Consider the following 15,574-nt stretch of genomic DNA (forward strand, 5'->3'; position numbering starts at 1 on the left):
TCATTTGATAACTTCATACTTCTGCAAAGTCTTTTAGTTGAATTGCAACATGGTTGGTTCTTGTGTTACAACCATATTTTGTTGTTGCATTCAATTTTGATCCTTGAACTTTGCATACTGATAATTTGATTATTGTTGCAAAGTATATCTCTGTTAGATTGCACCATGGTTGGTTCTTTTGTGACAACCATGATTTTGTTTGTATCCAATTATCTTTTGAATTACTTTTGAAAGGCCATTGTATGCTCATAATAATAATAATGTAATAGTTAATATCTTTTTGAAAGTATGTGGGCTTCTAAATGTGATATGAACATGGAAAAATATGAATATGAATGTATTCACCCCCCCCCCCCCCCCAACTGATGGTATTGACAATTTTATGAAATGAGGAAAAGGATTGTTTTTTTCCAAAAATTATCATTCTATCTTTTCAAGGAATTCTATGGTAAAAAGTTAGAAAATGATGTACCTTAACTTACCCTTTGAAAATGGATGAGCTGCATGTGTGGTGGCTACAAAATTCTGATCATAATCTTCTTCAAGTGGCTAGACAAGTCATGGAGAAAAGAGTCAAGATGACTTTTTATTGCTTTTATTAAAACTTGTTGAATCTGTTGTGGAATGGTGTTGATTCTATTGCTGCCATCTAATTCTGCAGCTGTTATTTGATTTTGCAGCTGTTAGCTGATTCCGCAGCTACATGTCTTCTACATTTGCTCCAAAATGTTGAAAATGATAGTCTTCATGTCTTCAAAACTCATTGGCACAATTCCTGCTATGTGAATAGATGTTCTGATGTCGAACATAGCAGGAAATTGTTGACTTAGTGGCCACTAATGGATGCCATTAGTCAACACAAGAACTCTCAACATTGATGACAATGAGAGTCAAGATTCCCAAACACATCTTGTTAGGTATGAATAATTTTGTTGTTCTCGAATAGCTAGAAGATCTGATGAGCAAGGGACATTGATGTATTCAAATTGTTCATTGGCATGAGAACTTGCCATTAAGGCATGCAAGCCTCAAGGTGTTCTTTTTGCAAGGATTTTAGACTCAAAGGACTATGGACTCAATAATTTGCATTGAAGCAGGGTTTATTTGTGAAATGAAAAGGACAGGAAAGGAAAAATGAAAATGGAAGATGACAATGGGCAATAAGCATGTAGGTGAGCTTCTTGCTTTTATTTGTGGGTTATAAGTTAGTGAAAGCAAGGCAGGAAAATGACTGTGAAAGAAAATAAGCAGTGAAGGAAAATGAGATGAAGGTTTTATTGACTGAAAAAGAAGGAATGAAATAGTGAGACTGGCATCTGAAAGCTCTCAAGTGTTGTATCTGATCTGACATCATATGCTCATGCTTTTGATGTTTCATCTTTGATGTTGCTTTGATCATGTTCTTGTGAAATAAATATGGTCTTTGTGAGAGACATTGTTTGGTTATGGTAATCTATTCTTCCTCGTGGAACCTACAAAAAAAACTAGTACTTCTTCTGCAATGGAATGTAAGATTATCAAAAGAGAGAGGTGATCAATATTATCTATTAATGACATTTACACCAAAAAAAAAACTGAGAATCGGTACTAATAAAACAAATTCACAAAAAAAAACCAAATGAAATTTTTTTTTGTATCGAAACTAGTGCCTCATGTTACATGTTTTGTTTTGTCAGCAATTTATTCATCCTTTTTCTGTTCAAACTCAGATGATAGCTATCTCATTATGTAGATCCTGTCGATATCTTTCCAACGATGCTTGAATTTTCGAAATCCAATCTCGTACGAGAAAGTTAGGTTGACTTGAAATTTGGTTGAAACAATCAAAATTGTCATGAGGTTTTTCAGCTATAGAATTGTGCCCTTCTTGCATCTAGAAAATCTTGTCAATCTTCTTTGACTGAGCCATGGCATAATATTTTCCTTTTGTAGTGCCTTCATCTTTTGTACCTGCAAGACTTAAAGAAACATGATCATTATTGTATAAAAACATGTTTAACAGAAAGCTATTAACCCACTCAACATAATCAAGGGTTACGAAGCCGCTAGCAAAGACAAAGGCTATATGCATCTGCTGGCTGGAAATCTAGTTAGATAATTTATCCCTAAAGAACCTTCCAAGGGATACATCAAAGCTTCCATAGTACTTGATATGAGAGATCTGGTTCCTCTCACATACCGTCCCCTTCAAAATACAACGTTAACATAATGAAACCAAGATACTTGGATGATCAGAACAGGAAGGCATTATTGCTGCTTTAGAGAATCCCTGTTCTTTCTTATGTTCAAATGTGTATTGAGGCTGTAATGAAATAGAATCAGCCTTCTTATCAGTTATTCCTTCATTCTTTAACTGCATGAGGTATCAAATAGTGAATATCACTGAATTGTTATTCGATCTCTTGAAATCCCTTCTCATTCTCTCTCATGGTGGCTCCTTCAACGGAGGAAATTAACAAGGCCAACGCATAGTGGATGACTTGGCACAAGCAATTGGGGCACCCAAACTCAAAGCGTTTTCTCCAACTGTTTCAAGATGGAATTTAGCCAGGGAAATCGGATATGGGAGGATGATCAGAGAAATCAGATCATGGCCGCAATTGTGCATTAAATCCGAAAATCAATTTTTTTCACGCAATCTAGAAAATAAGGCTCTAAAGAACCTTGAAATTCTCCTAAACGGTTGCAAAATCCAAAGAATCGCTCACGTGTTATCTAATTTCCCCAGTTCCGGAGAAAACCCATGTCCTAGTTTTTCTTCTAATTTGCCTCAGTTTGCCCAGAAAAATTGTTTTAAAACGGGTTTCATGACAATTACGTTTTCTGGCAATTACATTTTCTGCAAAAGTCAATTTCGAATTTGTCAAACGATTATGCCTCTAGTTTCATTGTAGTTTATGAGCAAATTTCTCGTCTCCCTTGGCTTTCCTCTGTGCTTCTTCAACTGTAGCTTCTTCCTTATTATACGTTCTTCTATCTGAGAACGTTGTTGATGATCTCTTTGATCTGTAGAGAGATGATTATCACGAGCTTATGCTCAGTTCAATCCAGCCTATGTGCATGCACATTAATGCCTTTATAGAGCCATTAAAGACACTTGATGTTCAGGCTTCAGTACTCTTTGAATATGGAATATATTTTGGAATAGTAAAGATGTAAGCCTTATGAAACTTGGCAACACAAGATCCATTGCAATTGGAACCTGTGAAGTAACAAGAACAATCACACGTGCTAAGGAAAATGCAATAGAATTCAAGCTAAGTGTTTGTGTTTCATACTGGAGAAACAACCTTCATAGCAAAGCCTGTAAGTAGTATACACTGAGGAACATGAAGATCAGTGATCATTTTGAATAATTCAGTTGATTTTATCCCAACATATTTTCATCACAATTGCAAGAGTGTTAGGAACGAATTTACAGGTTGATGCGAATTTGAAGGCCAAAGCCCGACTAGCACACAAAACAAGGCCATTTAAATGTTGTTTCTAGCTTATTCGTTTGGAGTTTTAATCTCATTTTATTTTATGCTTTGAGCTTTTTCATAACATTGACCAGCAATTTTTTTTTAAATGTTTTGTTTTAAAAATTATATATATATATATATATTTCATTTAAACAAAACAATTTATTAATAAAGAAATGAATTTGGATTTTATTTTTTAATCATAAAGTTTATTAAAAATCAAATTAAATTAAATCAAATCATGAAAACAAAAATTAGCTGCAGAATTGCATTCTGTAGCTAAATAATTTTTTATGATATACTAACAAAACAATTTCTTTTTTGATCCTCCAGGTCACACGAAGTGCAGAATGAGAGCATACTTGAGATTTTTTATTTTTTTTTAGCATAGTCAAGATTTTATCAATCGATTCCTCTGTAAATTTTGCAAAAATAAAATAAAAAGGATTGATCTCATACCTTAAATTATCGTTCGTGAGCTTCACCTGCACTCCTTATTCTCAATCATTCGTTTTATTGCAAATATTTCCTACCAAGGGTTAGTAGATGGGTGGTTCTTACTACACCACAAAACATCAAATTTATCCTAAAAACTATATAAAAAATATTTCTATTTTTCCTATCTATCTAAAAACTATTTTTTTTTTATTTTTTAAATATATTCATGCTTCCAATGAAGCCATTTATGGATTAGAATTTTTGAAATGCTCATATCCAAACTTGAAAAATGTACCTAATTTTTTGTAAGGATATGTGAAATCGACTTGACCTTTCGACTTGCCGCAAGGATCTCTTGAAGAATTGATGAATATTGTGGCATAACCGCTTTTTGATACCATTCCTCATTGTAGTCTTTGGGCTGCATTCTAGACCCTTTGTCCATAAATGGTTTGTAAAAACAAAAATAAATAAAATACACTCTAAACTGAAAGCTAGTTCCTATGCACACTTACTCGGCAACTGCGCCAAAATGTTGGGGCAAAGTGATTTCCTATCATTTAATTTGTCAACCAAGGGGTTTCGTAAACTTGTGAAGCATGTGTGCACTATATCTACTAAAAATTGTCTTTCAGTTTAGATAAATCTAATTACAAAATAACAAAAACCAATTCATCTAATCTATGAATTCAAATAATGAAAATGAAATTCAACTAACCTATGAAATCAAGTAACGAAAAGAAAGAAAATATAGCGTGCGCAATCACACATGCGAGAATTGAAATTTTAATCTAAGAAAGCATTTCAAAGCATGTAAGAAAAAAACAACTAATGTGTACTTAGTTACTCCGGCATTCAATTATGAAGTGCTACCTTCTTAAGATGATATGTAAGCAACTATCTATACTTTAACTTCTAATGTCCTAAAAAAACAAGTAAAATGTGTAGAAAATAACTCAGTAATTGCATGTATTAAATATTCAACCATTCAATCTTGAAATATGATTAAATCAATTTTTAGAATGATCTTTAGGAATATCAGTTAATGCAATTAAATTAGGATCTTAAAAGCAAATGTAAAAGAATGAAAAAATAAATCTCAATGATTTCATAGGTTGAACATTCAATATTCCAATTTGAAGTCACCTTCTTGGCCTAATCTTTTATTCAATTATACAATGAATTGATAGTTTGATCTAAGAAAGTAAATAACAGAACATGAAAGGAAACTAAATAGCTATGAGCTCTTGCCTCAAACTTAATCCAATTGGAAAATAAGTAAATCTTTCCTATTGAAATGTTTTTAGAAAAGCAAATATTACACAGTCATTCTAAAACTAATACTACGAAAGAAAATGAACTTTAATCTATAAAAGCAATTAAATCTCACACATTTTAGGTAGATGATCTAAAAGTGTGAGAAATGGTAAATCGAGATGCTCCATATGTAACCAAATCCAAGTCAAAATGAAGGAACATTCATGAATAAGGTGCCACAATCTAATTCTGTATTCAAAGCTTGAGCATAACTCCAATTTTACACATAAAAATGATAGGAGAAAACTTCTCCTATTTATACAAAAAGATGACAAGCTACCTCATTAATGAGAGTCCATGAATCTTTCCCTATATCTATAGAGTTACAATCAAAATAGGAAATGATAAGACACATGTCTTCTTAGAGTTTCAATACAAATAGGAAATAAGACACATATCCTCATGATCCTGTGATCTTCTCCATTCAAATTCGAATTTGGCCTTAAAAGGCCACATAAGGGTCTTTTAGAAGCTTCCTTTTGACCTACACATGTCAACAATCTTATCCCACTTGTTAGGTATAAGCATATGCACATTATTTTCTAATTTTTATCCATAAATTCACTAAAAAATGTTAAGAATTAATCAAGCTTGGAAAAACATAAATGTGACCCAATAATGATAATGGTAAAGTAAATAGAATGAAATAGAGGTGGAGTGAAGGCGACAATGTGGAAATATAAGTGAAAATATAATGGAAGTGAATGACGATTTCAAGGCCCAACATACCCCTCAACTAAAGCTATTGCATGTCCTCATGCAATCTATTACATTAATTCTTTTTTATCCTTGAGCTTTGGCTTAACTTTGCATGATATCATTTGATAACTTCATACTTCTGCAAAGTCTTTTAGTTGAATTGCAACATGGTTGGTTCTTGTGTTACAACCATATTTTGTTGTTGCATTCAATTTTGATCTTTGAACTTTGCATAATGATAATTTGATTATTGTTGCAAAGTATATCTTTATTGGATTGCATCATGGTTGGTTCTTGTGTGACAACCATGATTGTGTTTGTATCCAATTATCTTTTGAAGTACTTTTGAAAAGCCATTGTATGCTCATAATAATAATGTAATAGTTAATATCTTTTTGAAAGTATGTGGGCTTCTGAATGTGATATGAACATGGAAAAATATGAATATGAATGTATTCCCCCCCCCGCCAACTGATGGTATTGACAATTTTATGAAATGAGGAAAAGGAGTGTTTTTTTCGAAAAATTATCATTCTATATTTTCATGTAATTCTATGGTAAAAAGTTAGAAAATGATGTACCTTAACTTACCCTTTCAAAATGGATGAGTTGCATGTGTGGTGGCTGCAAAATTCTGATCATAATCTTCTTCAAGTGGTTGTACAAGTCATGGAGAAAAGAGTCAAGATGAATTTTTAGTGCTTTTATTACAACTTGTTGAATCTGCTGCATAATGGTGTTGATTCTGTTGTTGCCATCTGATTCCGCAACTGTGATTTGATTCTGCAGCTGTCAGTTGATTCCACAGTTGTGTGTCTTCTACATTTTCTCCAAAATGCTGAAAATGATAGTCTTCATGTCTTCAAAACTCATTGGCACAATTCCTGCTATGTGAATAGATGTTCTGATGTCGAACATAGTAGGAAATTGTTGACTTAGTGTTCATTAATGGATGCCACTAGTCAACACGAGAACTCTCACCATTGATGACAATGAGAGTCATGATTCCCAAACACATCTTGTTAGGTACGAATAATTTTGTTGTTGTTGAGTACCTAGAAGATCCAATGAACAAGGGAAATTGATGTATTCCCATTGTTCATCGACATAAGAACTTGCCATTGAGGCATGCAAGCCTCAAGGTGTTTTTTTTGCAAGGATTTTAGACTCAAAGGACTATGGACTCAATAATTTTCATTGAAGTAGGGTTTATTTGCGAAATGAAAAGGACAAGAAAGAAAAAATGAAAATGGAGGATGGAAATGAGCAATAAGCATGTAGGTGAGCTTCTTGCTTTTATTTGTGGGTAACTTATAATTTAGTGAAAGCAAGGCAGGAAATGACTGTGAAAGAAAATAAGTAGTGAAGGAAAATGAGATGAAGGTTTTATTAACTGAAAAAGAAGGAATGAAATAGTGAGACTGGCATCTGAAAGCTCTCAAGTGTTGTATCTGATCTGACATCATATGCTCATGCTTTTGATGTTTCATCTTTTATGTTGCTTTGATCATGTTCTTATGAAATAAATATGGTCTTTGTGAGAGACACTGTTTGGTTATGGTAATCTATTCTTCCTTGTGGAACCTGCAAAAAAAACTAGTACTTCTTCTGCAATGGAATGTAAGATTATCAAAAGAGAGAGGTGATCAATAGTCTCTATTAATAAAATTTACACACAAAAAAAATAAAATTGAGAATCGGTACTAATAAAACAAATTCACGAAAGAAAACCAAATGAAATTTTTTTCTATATCGAAACTAATGCCTCATGTTACCTATTGTGTCTTGTCAGCAATTTATTCATTCTTTTTCTATTCAAACTCGAATGATAACTTTCTCATTATATAGATCTCATCGATATCTTTCCAACGATGCTTGAACCGCCGGAATCCGATGCCGTATGAGAAATTTAGGTTGATTTGAAATTTGGTTGAAACAGTGAAAATGGTCATGAGGTTTTTCAGCTACAGAATTGCACCCTTCCTGCATTTAGAAAAACTTGTCAATCTTCTTTGACTGAGCCATGGCATAAGATTTTGATTTTGTAATGCCTTCGTCTTTTGCATCTGCAAGACTCGGAGAAACATAATCATTCTTGTATAAAAACATGTTTAGCAGAAAGCTATTAACCCAATCAAACCCAATCAACATAAGCAACGGTTACGAAACTGCTAGCAAAGGTAAAGGCTATGTGCATCTGTTGGCTGGAAATCTGGTTAGATAATTTATCCCTCAAGAACCTTCCAAGGGATACATCAAAGCTTCCATAGTACTTGATACGAGAGATATGGTTCCTCTCACATACTGTCCCCTTCAAAATACAACGTCGAGATAATGAAACCAAGATACTTGGATGATCAGAATAGGAAGGCGTTATTGTTACTTTAGAGAATCCTTGTTCCTTTTGATGTTCAAATGTGTATTGAGGTTTTAATGAAATAGAATCGACCTTCTTATCAATTATTCCTTCCTTCTTTAACTACATGAGGTATCAAATTGTGAATATCACTGAACCGTTATTTGATCTCTTGAAATCCCTTCTCATTCTCTCTCATAGTGGCTCCTTCAACGGAGGAAATTAACAAGGCCAACGCATAGTGGATGACTTGGCATAAGCAATTGGGGCACCCAAACTCAAAGTGTTTTCTCCAACTATTTCAAGCTGGAATTTAGCCAGGGAAATCAAATATGGGTGGATATTTCTCCTAAAGATCATAGAAATTGGATCATGGCCGCAATTGTGCATTAAATCTGAAAATTCGTCACGTAATCTGGAAACTAATGCTCTAAAGAACCTCAAAATTCTCCTAAATGGTTTCAAAATCCTGAAAATTGCTCATGATTTACCTAATTGCCCCCATTCCAAAGAAACCCATGTGTCAGTTTTTTCTAATTTTCATCAGTTTTCCCACAAAATTCGTTTTAAAATCAGGTATCAAGACAGTTACGCTTTCTGCAATTACATTTTATGCAAAAATCAATTTCATATTTGTCAAACGATTATGCCTCCAGTTTCGTTGTAGTTTTTGAGAAAATTTATCATCTCCCTTGGCTTTCCACTATGCTTCTTCAACTACAACTTCTTCCTTATTCTACGCTCTTCTATCTAAGAACGTTGTTGATGATCTCTTTGATTTGCAGAGAGATGATTATCACGAACTTCTAGTCAGTTCAATCCAGCCTATGTGCATGCACATTAATGCCTTTATAGAGCTAGTAAACACACTTGATGTTTAAGCTTCAGTACTCTTTGAATATGGAATATATTTTGGAATAGTAAAGATTTAAGCCTTATGAAACTCGACAACACAAGATCCATTGCAATAGGAACCTATGAAGTAACAAGAAAAATCGCACATGCTAATACAAATGCAATAGAATTCAAGCTAAGTGTTTGTGTTTCATACTGGAGAAACAACCTTCACAGCAAACCCTGTAAGTAGTATACACTAAGGAACATGAAGATCAGTGATCATTTTGAATAATTCAGTTGATTTTATCCCAACATATTTTCATCACAATTGCAAGAGTGTTAGGAACAAATTTACAGGTTGATGCGAATTTGAAGGCCAAATCCCGACTAGCACACAAAACAAGGCCATTTAAATGTTGTTTCTAGCTTATTCGTTTGGAGTTTTAATCTCATTTTATTTTATGCTTTGAGATTTTTCATAACGTTGACCAGCATTTTTTTTTAATGTTTTGTTTTAAAAATTATATATGTTACATTTTAAAAAAAAAAAATAAAAATATATACATATATATTTCATTTAAACAAAACAATTTATTAATAAAGAAAATGAATTTGGAATTTTATTTTAATTTTAAATTTTAAAGTTTATTGAAAAATCAAATTAAATTAAATCGAATCATGAAAACATAAATTAGCTGCATAATTGCATTCTGTAGCTAAATAATTTTTTATGATATATTAACAAAACAATTTCTTTTTCTGATCCTCTAGGTCACATGAAGTGCAGAAGGAGAGCATACTTGAGATTTTTTTTTTTTTATTATTTTGTTAGCATAGTCAAGATTTTATCAATCGATTCCTCTGTAAATTTTGCAAAAATAAAATGAAAAGGATTGATCTCATACCTTAAATTATCGTTCGTGATTTTCGCTCGCTCTCCTTGTTCTTAATCATTTGTTTTATTGCAAATCTTTCCTGCCAAGGGTTAGTAGATGGGTGGTTCTTATTGCACCACAAAACATCAAATTTATCCTAAAAAAATAAAAAATAAAAGATAAATTTTATTTTTCCTATCTATCTAAAAACTATTTTTTTATTTTTTAAGTATACTCATGCTTCTAATGAAGCTATTTACGGATTAGAATTTTTGAAATGCTCATATCCAAACTTGAAAAATGTACCTGATTGTTTGTAAGGATATGTGAAATCGACTTGACCTTTCGATTTGTCACAAGGATCTCTTGAAGAATTGATGAATATTGTGGCGTAACCGCTTTTTGATACCATTCCTCAATGTAGTCTTTGGGCTGCATTCTAGACCCTTTGTCCATAAATGGTTAGTAAAAACAAAAACAAATAAAATACACTCTAAACTGAAAGCTAGTTCCTATGCACACTTCCCCGGAAACGACACCAAAATGTTGGGGCAAAGTGATTGCCTGTCATTTAATTTGTCAACCCGGGGGTTTCGTAAACTTGTGAAGCATGCGTGCACTATATGTGCTAGAAATTGTCTTTCAGTTTAGATCAATCTAACTACAAAATAACAAAAACCAATTCATCTAATCTATGAAATCAAATAATGAAAATGAAATTCAACTAACCTGTGAAATCAAGTAACGAAAAGAAAGAAAACAAATTCAAAAGAAAATATAGTGCATGCAATCACACTTGCAGGAATTGAAATTTTAATCTAAGAAATCATTTCAAAGCATGTAAAAACAACTAATGTATACTTAGTTACTCCAGCATTCAATTATGAAGTGTTACCTTCTTGAGATGATGTGTAAGCAACTATCTATACTTTAACTTCTAATGTCCTAGAAAAGCAAGTAAAGTGTGCAGAAAATAACTTAGTAATTGCATGTATTAAATATTCAACCATTCAATCTTGAAATATGATTAAATCAATTTCTTAGAATGATCTTTAAGAATATCAGTTAATGCAATTAAATGAGGATCTTAAAATCAAATGTAAAAGCACGAAAAAGTAAAGCTCAATGATTGTATAGGTTGAACATTCAATCACCCAGTTTGAAGTTACCTTCTTGGCCTGATCTTTTATTCAATTATACAATGAATTGATAGTTTGATCTAAGAAAGTAAATAACAAAACATGAAAGGAAAATAAATAACTATGAGCTCTTGCCTCAAACTTAATCCAATTTGAAAATAAATAAACCTTTCATATTGAAATGTTTTTAGAAAAGCAAAGATTACACAGTCATTATAAAACTAATACTAAGAAAGCAAATGAACTTTAATCTATAAAAGCAATTAAATCTCACACATTTTAGGTCGTTGATCTAAAAGTGTGAGAGATGGTAAATCGAGATGCTCCATATGTAAGTAAAACGAAGTCAAAATGAAGGAAAATTCATGAGTAAGGTGCCACAATCTAATTCTGTATTCAAAGCTTGAGCATAACTCCAATTTTACACATAAAAATGATAGGAGAAAACTTCCCCTATTTATACAAAAAGATGAGAAGCTATATCGTTAATGAGAGTCCATGAATATCTCCCTATATCTATAGAGTTACAATCAAAATAGGAAATGATAAGACACATGTCTTCTTAGAGTTTCGATACAAATAGGAAATTAAACACATATCCTCATGATCCCATGATCTTCTCCATTCAAATTCGAATTTGGCCTTAAGAGGCCACATAAGGGCATTTTAGAAGTTTCCTTTTGACTTATACATGTCAACAATCTCATCCCACTTGTTAGGTATAATCATATGCACATTATTTTCTAATTTTTAACCATAAATTCACTTAAAAATGCTAAGAATTAATAAAGTTTGGAAAAACATAAATGTGACCCAATAATAATAATGGTAAGGTAAATGTAATGAAATGGAGGTAAATGTAATGAAATAGAGGTGGAGTGAAGGTGACAATATGGAAATATAAGTGAAAATGTAATGGAAGTGAATGAAAAATTCAAGGCCCAACAAAGATAAAGCACAGCTTAATTTTTAACGAGTTGTGGAAAGGAATTTGTGAAGGAGAAGGAGGAAATACACTAGAAAAAACTACTTCAAATAAGGAGATTGTTATTTCAGAAAACAAGAACAAAAAGGCATACGTCTTGACTGCCGCATCAATAAATAAAGAGGTGAGTCATCATATTTTTGAAGCTTTAGAGAAGTTGAAGGAATTATATGACTCACACTCTGAACTTGAAGTTGTTCAATTTACGATCAAGTTGTTCAATGTTGAGTTGAAAAATGATGACCCTTTTGCTTTAGCATCATAAATTTGATCCATTATGCATGACATAAAAGACACTAGTGTTGAAATAGATGTTCCTCTCACTGCCTATTTCAAGGCACTATATCCCACTTATTCACATTATCTTGAGTCATTGGAAGCAAGTGGAAAACTTAAGAAGATTTATTTTGACTCCCTTGAGAAGAAGTTTGTTGAAAGAAAGAAGGATTTTTGGAAAAGGAAATCTCCTCAGTCTTCTAAAGAAGTTGTGTGCCTTGCATAGAAAGAGAAGAATCAGGGACAGGACTCCTCTAAAGGAAGAGGTGAATGAAGAGGAAGAGAAAAGAACAATTTTAGAGGAAAGGGGGCAGGCATTTCCAAGGATAAATGTTTGATCTTCTTTGCATATGGTGTAACAGAAATTGACATGATGCTTCCACATGTAAGCTGCCTTGGGATAGAATCGGGCAGGAAAGAAATGAAGAAAAAGATAAAACACTCAGTAAAGGGGAAGGAAAATCACCCGAGTTTTCTCATTATGTTGTGGCACATTGTAACATTGGAGTAACTGAAGACTTATTCAATTCTTCACTTGCATCACAGAAAGATGCTTGGTTGTTTGATTCAGGAGTAACTTGCCACATGAATTTTATCAGAAATGTATTTGAGAAATTCATAGACAATGTTGATGGCGCAGTCTACTTTGCAAACAAGTCAGAACTCAAGCCATCAAGGCTTGGAACCATTAGGCTGAAATTGCCTGGTCTTCTAGACTTTCTTATACATGATGTTCTATACTTCCTAGAGTTTAGGAGAAACTTGTTGTCTTTGGTCCACATCCACTGGTAAGGACACGTCATTCACATATTTTATGGCAAGGTTGAGGTCAGAAAAGCATTAGGTCACTCACTTGTCATGATTTTAACAACCCAAATAAACATGTAATTAATCAACTAATTAACATCAAGTTCAAACTATGAGTAGCACTTACCTGTGGTTGAAGTCTGCTTACTGAAACAAGGTTTTGGGGATGACTCTCCACCCAACCATAAGCTCAATTGTGTAAGGACTTGCTACAACTGGCCACCCCGAGCCCTCAATCAACGTACTACTGCTAGTGACTTCCTCTGTCTTAGAACACAATTCTCCCAAGAGAATAAATGATAGAATCTTGGAATGATGGAATGCCTCCCATCTTCCTCACCATCTAATAAATATACTAAACGTTGGAAGGGGAACCACATGCACACACTCCATGTGTCTACATGAAACTTTATTGTTTTCTTGTTTTATTTCTTTTTGATAGCTCTACTGATTTTTTACTATTTTCTTGTTTTATTTCTATTTATATTTATTTAGAGCTTTAGTATGGTTATTTATTATTTATTACTATTTTTATTTTTATTATTTTTTTCCATTGTTTATTATTTATTTTCTTGTATATTTTTTTTAATGTTATTTATTATTTTTATCATTATTATTATATTATTTTTATTATTTATTATTTATTATTAAGGGATTTATTATTTATTGTTTTTGTTATTTATTATTTATTATTAAGGGACATTACATACTCTCTTTCCTTAAGGAGCAACAGCGGGACTTCTCGGGAGGTCACACATCCCAGTACTACTCTAGCCCAAGTGTGCTTAACTGCGGAGTTCTGATGGGATTCGGTGCATTAATGCTAGTATAATCGCACCCCAATTCAAAGTTTTGACCCACTACCCAGACCCTGCCACTACTAGATTGGCTAATGGAAACCCGAGGGGTATGCCTGAAAGGTATGAAGCCTAAATTCTTGGGAAAAAAGTGCAAAAAAAACCTATGATAAAGTTTTGGTGTTTCCATCAAATCTGGAATTAATTTCTTGAAATCAAAAAAGATAAATTGTAGATTGCTGATTTAAATTGTCAAATCAGCTCGAAAAAAAACATAAATCCGTGAAATTCTTCGCCTATTTTTATTTTTTTTTAAGTACGTCCATGCATCTAAATTTATTTAAAATATATATATATATATATATATATATATATATATATATATATATATATATATATATATATATATATATATATATATTGTAAAAAGAAAGGTGAGATTTGTATTTATTTCTCTCAAATTTAGTTCGATTAAATTTTTCTTGATCATCACAAACAAAATAATTGGATAAAAATAATTTAGTATTTTTCTCAAAAATTTTACTTGGAGGTCACACAGAGTTGAAACCCCGCTTTGATACCATATGTAACAGCCCAAATAAACATGTAATTAATCAACTAATTAACATCAAGTTCAAACTATGAGTAGCACTTACCTGTGGTTGAAGTCTGCTTACTGAAACAAGGTTTTGGGGATGACTCTCCACCCAACCATAAGCTCAATTGTGTAAGGACTTGCTACAACTGGCCACCCCGAGCCCTCAATCAACGTACTACTGCTAGTGACTTCCTCTGTCTTAGAAACAATTTCCCAAGAGAATAAATGATAGAATCTTGGAATGATGGAATGCCTCCCATCTTCCTCACCATCTAATAAATATACTAAACGTTGGAAGGGGAACCACATGCACACACTCCATGTGTCTAGGTCAAGGATAATTTTAGGGGTGAATGTTCGCCCTTTGGCGAAATTAAGGGGTTTTAAATTTTTAGTGGGCGAATATTTTGTATCATAGTACATTTTTACAAATCACCTCAAATAGCCCACCTTATTTTAAGGGAGAGGGTAAAAAAGGTAAATTTAGCCCTTCAAATTAGGACTTACAACCCTCCATTCGCCCATTTTCAAGAATAGGTTTTATTTAAGTGAATCCATTCGCCCATTTTCAAGAATAGGTTTTATTTAAGTGAATCTTATGGGCCAAATACCATATTTATATAAGAGGTATGGTAAATTAATAAAAATATAAATAAATGAGAGGTATGGTAAATAAATAAAACATTTTTTATATTTACTCCATAAGTCACCTTATATACATGTAAGGGTGTAAACAAATAAAAATATAAGTAAAGTGGAGGTATGGTAAATAAATAAAACGTCTTTTTATACTTACTCAAAAGGTATGGTAAATAAATAAAAATATAAATAAACTAGACGTATCGTAAATAAATAAAACCTCTTTTTATATTTAGTCCATAACCCTCGTTCTATTTATGAAGGCTCAAGAAAGAGGTTTTATTTAAGTGAATCCTATGGGCCAAATACCATATTTGTAAAAGAGGTATGGTAAATTAATAAAAATA

At 32.5% G+C, this 15,574-nt stretch overlaps 1 pseudogene; it reads right to left on the reverse strand.

The window, feature by feature from the left end:
• Positions 1–13,914: 13,914 nt before the first annotated feature.
• On the reverse strand, positions 13,915–14,033 carry LOC149228487 (5S ribosomal RNA; annotated as a pseudogene).
• Positions 14,034–15,574: the final 1,541 nt, after the last annotated feature.

This window comes from Pinus tabuliformis, chromosome J, assembly GCF_031772625.1.
Source record: "Pinus tabuliformis cultivar Carrire ecotype Pingquan chromosome J, CPIR1, whole genome shotgun sequence".
NCBI classification, from domain to species: domain Eukaryota; kingdom Viridiplantae; phylum Streptophyta; class Pinopsida; order Pinales; family Pinaceae; genus Pinus; species Pinus tabuliformis.